The sequence below is a fragment of the Lolium perenne genome, chromosome 2, assembly GCF_019359855.2.
Source record: "Lolium perenne isolate Kyuss_39 chromosome 2, Kyuss_2.0, whole genome shotgun sequence".
Classification (NCBI taxonomy): domain Eukaryota; kingdom Viridiplantae; phylum Streptophyta; class Magnoliopsida; order Poales; family Poaceae; genus Lolium; species Lolium perenne.
In genome coordinates this window covers 13,135,215-13,139,605 of record NC_067245.2, presented here as the reverse complement: position 1 = coordinate 13,139,605, position 4,391 = coordinate 13,135,215, and the positions used below count along the sequence as shown (strand labels likewise).

Below are 4,391 nucleotides of genomic sequence, written 5' to 3'. Positions count from 1 at the left end.
CATAAAAATAAAATTTTGCGCTTGGACGCTCGTGTTCACAAAATATAATAGTCTCTTATGGTTGGTTCTATCTACTTATTTTATTTTTCCTGCGCAACCATGGGTATTCCACTAGCTAAATCTATAAAGTGATTATGTGCTTTCTAGAAAATCATTCATTAGGGAACAAAGATAGCAGTAAATGATATGATATGGTAAAGGAAGAAAAAAGATTACCTAGCTTGAGCATCTTGTCCATGTTCTCGCCCCTAGCTCTAATCTCAGCAAACCACCTCTTTGAAAGCCATTTGTATGATTCTGCGTATTACGAGGACAGAGCGAGCCACACAAGAGTCATGGCTATAGGTTAAACAAAAATATAGAATGACCAACAATAGAAGGAAAAATATATTATCTTGAGAGTTTGTTTCGCATTGTCCATCTGTATCACATTCAATGATCTTAATTTTCTTAACATAGAGTAGTACATCTTTTTTAGAGAATACACGTACTCCCATCACAGGATGAACATAAAACTGCGAAAAATATACACACAATGTTATAATCTGATAGAAAAGTATGATTCGAGTAAATTTTGTTGTTGACATTTGATGTTAGTCTTTTCCAGGGCATGTACATACATTGTATTTCTCATATGACCCATAATTGTTAGCCTAAAACATATAATGCTTGCTTAATGCACATCCAATCATATCTACACTTCATGATATGTCACATGTGAAAAGCTGCATGAACCGCTGATAATCCTTGGTCGCCCCCGTAGGCAGGAAAGTACACACAATCCACATCCGTTGAGTTAGGAAACTACGGTTTGCATGCAAATTGTTGTCTTGGAGTTTCACTCTATATACTAATAGTACCATGCACACCATCAAATATGAGTTTTAACAACTTTCCCTATGAAATGATAATAGTCCATTAAATGGATTGGATATTCATGCAAACAAATAGGTAATTATGAAGATATAATTACGAAAATACTTCTCATGAAAATTCTAATGGTGTTATACATTGGCACCTTATCAAACAAAGTTTTTGGACCCTAATCGTGCCCGGCAATCTAGGGCGCAGCCCACTGGCAATTCACCACACCACGTGGCAAGGTCATGGATGGCGCGCAAATCGAACGGCCCCCACGCATGCCGCACCAATAGAAAAGAAATTTCACAGTGCCCATGTTAAAGTTTTTTTCCCCTTGTGGATATTAGTGCAGTTCCAATCGGAGAATTTTTAAACGTAATGGTCCATCACCTGGGATTACCAGCTTGCCGCCCATGCTAAGCTCCCTACCCCCACGCGTCCATTATAGATGGCCTTAGTAATTAAATCTTTTAAGTGATTATGTACTTCCTAGAAAATCATTCAATGGGGAATGGAGATAGTAGTACATGATATGATATGGTAAAGAAAAGTTCACCAACATCTTCAGCCGCGTCCCTCAAAGCGTCCCAAAGGGATTTAGGGTGCGTCGAACAAAATTTCGTTCCGAGCCGCACGCTCTAAAGCCTTCTTCTGTTCGGCACGGCACAATACGGTGTCCGCCGCCCCGAACCCGTCCCCGCTACACAGGGGACGCGTCGGGCACGCCGAACACAACGAAAAGCGAGGTGGGCTCCCACCCATCGGCGACCACTTCCATAACGGTTGGTTCACGCATTTTATTTCTCGTCGCGCCTTCCCTCCCGCGGCTCCCACCCCTTCGTCGCTGCTCGATTTGCCGGCCGTTTCGACGGCAAATCTCTTCTGAATCGGGCACCATCATCGCGGCTGGCTCCCTCGCCGGCCTTTTCGCCGCCGCCGATTTGCCAGCGCATCCCAGAACACGGCGTCAAATGGTCTCGTTGAGCATATGTGGAGGATCAAAGGATTATCAGCGAATGCCGCGACGCCTTGATCTACCTCATTTATTACATTTGTTTAATTGTTTAATTGTTTGTTGTATTTTAATTTAAAAACAATTTGGGCAAACATATCTATTTGTATGCTATGTTTAATAAATGGTTGTGCTTTCGTAAACCCTATAAAAAAAGTTTGGGTGCGGCGTTTGGGTGACGCGGCTGGGGAGCGACGTCCCCCAAACGCGGCACGAAAAAAATACGTCCTCTAAATGCTCGATCCGATGCCGTTTGAGAGGCTTTGGGGGACGCGGCTGGAGATCCTCTTTGATCATATACCCGAAGTTGATTGTTTGTTGGTAAAATATCCACTACAAGGATTAGATCTCAGTCCGACTCACCCAAAAGGATTTTTGCGTAAACTAGACAAACTGAAGTCAAGAAAAAAAAAACTAACGTCACTTGTCCATTTTAATCTCGTGCGTGTTGGTGGCCGTTCGCTGCAGCCCCGGCCAAATGCATCATACTGCGCGCGCCCGTGCGCCGTGACCTGTCGTGTGCAAGCTGCTAGGTCTAGGCACGTCCGCTGTGCCGACCGTGCCACTGCTCTGGACAGCGCCCAGCCCTCCACGTCAGGCGGAGCCGTAAGACAGTACAAGCTCGTCCATCTTGCCGTTCCTGACCGGATAAAGCTCCCACTCCCTCTCCTCGCGTGCAACCAAGCTTTTTTTTGGCTGCAACTCACCAGTATCGCCCGGTACCCAACATGCATGAATTCTCGGTGGTATACAACACCAAAAAATAAGAAGTAAAATAAGATCTAGGATGTACAAGCGGACATCGCCGGGGCGGCACCAATTGGGTCGCTCACCAGTGGACGGCGTCGGGGACGGCTACGAGCCTACCATCACAACGTTGCTCAAGCTGGTTACGAACGTTGGCGGCAGACGCGCACAAGGGATTCCGATCTGGTCAATGGTAGCTGACCAAGCTACGTTTGTGTCAAATTCTGTTTCATTAGTTATGGTTGTTTTATCCTTTTATTATGTCCAGTTATCACGAGAAAGTCTCGGTGTAAATTTGTATTTCTTCCAAGTCCCTAATGGATATACTACCAATAAACAATCAACAACTTTGGCTAGATAGTCCAAGGCCTATCAACATCTGGGTAAATCACCAATTTTCCAGAAGAAATATTACCTTGTCCACGTTCTCACCCCCAGATCTAATCTCAACAAACCACCCCGCTAGAAGCCATTTGTGCGCCTTCTCCATATTACGAGGACAGAGCAAACCACACAAGGGTCATGGATAGGTAAAACAAATATATATAATGGCCTCACCACCAGAAAAAAGAAAAAAAAACATACAGTAAGTGCATCTCGGAGAAGAGGAATTCAGGACCTCCGCCTTCATCCTAAATCTGGGCCGGAGAAACGAAATACTGGAAAGGAAAAGCAAATCACATATATTAATAAAAAAACAGAACAGAAGTGCAGAACGTAAGAAGAAAAACATGTATAGAGAATGTAAGTGTTAAAGTAATCTATCTTAGATGAATACTGCAGGGTTGGTATACCTGGGAGGGAGCCTCGACGTTCTTCTCGACATCCACTAGTCCCTCTGCAAAGTGCAAACTGTCGCCTCTCTGTGCAAGCCTAACCTTCCGCATGTATAAATAGAGTCGTCGTTGGAGATGGACAGCTCTGTACAGGCGATTTCTCATTTATTGTGGGAATGGTGTGAGCACACAATTTCATTTATTGACCTGTTCTCCTTCACACAAAAAAAGCCCAGTATATATACAGCTACGTACTCATTAACTCAGCACACAATTACATTTATTGTGGTGGTCTGGAATGGTGTGACCTGTGAGTAAGGCGATTTAAAACTTTAAATACGACATTAAAAGGCCTCATTAACTCAGCAGAAGGAACCAAATTATGCTACTACCTCCATACCGGATTAATGGGCAATTACGCACTTCGAGAAACAAGTTTGACTACTAATTTGGTCAATAAAGTATAAGATATATATCACAAAATTAATCCGGTATGGAGGTAGTAGCTAGGATAAATAGAAGATGTTGAGGTCGCATTTTCCCTTTCTATCATTTCATCTACCTGATGAATCGATCTTAGAATATCACCTTCAGCAGCTGTTAATTTCTTTTTTCATTTACCATAATTCCATTTTTATTCCCTCCTGCCTCAAGTAAAGAAAACGAGCTGCTCACTATCCAGACTGCTCCCTCTCCAATCTGGACGCGACTTTCTTTAAGAAAATTAAACTACTTGTCAACCTAATTAATCCATTGATTGACTACCAGATGATAATTACCAAGATCGTCTGAATTTTGGACACTTCCTTTTCCAAACAATAATAAAAAATATGGCGGCTACATTACATGTGCCAAACTAGCCAGCCAGCCATCCAGCTAGAAGTTTAATGAAAGACAACTGATGCAACTAAAGATTGATTAGATAAAAAAGACTATTACACAAATTGCAGGTTGGAATTCAACTGAATATTAAGAGACTTGATGAAAACACTCCT

The 4,391-nt window shown here is 42.7% G+C and overlaps 1 long non-coding RNA gene across 1 annotated transcript; it reads right to left on the bottom strand.

Annotated features, from left to right (window-relative positions):
• Positions 1 to 223: 223 nt before the first annotated feature.
• Positions 224 to 3,985, bottom strand: LOC127331220 (uncharacterized). Its single transcript, XR_007869670.2, has 4 exons — positions 3,415 to 3,985; positions 3,206 to 3,279; positions 3,036 to 3,101; positions 224 to 297 (listed from the first exon to the last, which is right to left on the bottom strand). It is a non-coding gene; the product is annotated as an uncharacterized lncRNA (long non-coding RNA).
• Between the last annotated feature and the right edge of the window lie 406 nt (positions 3,986 to 4,391).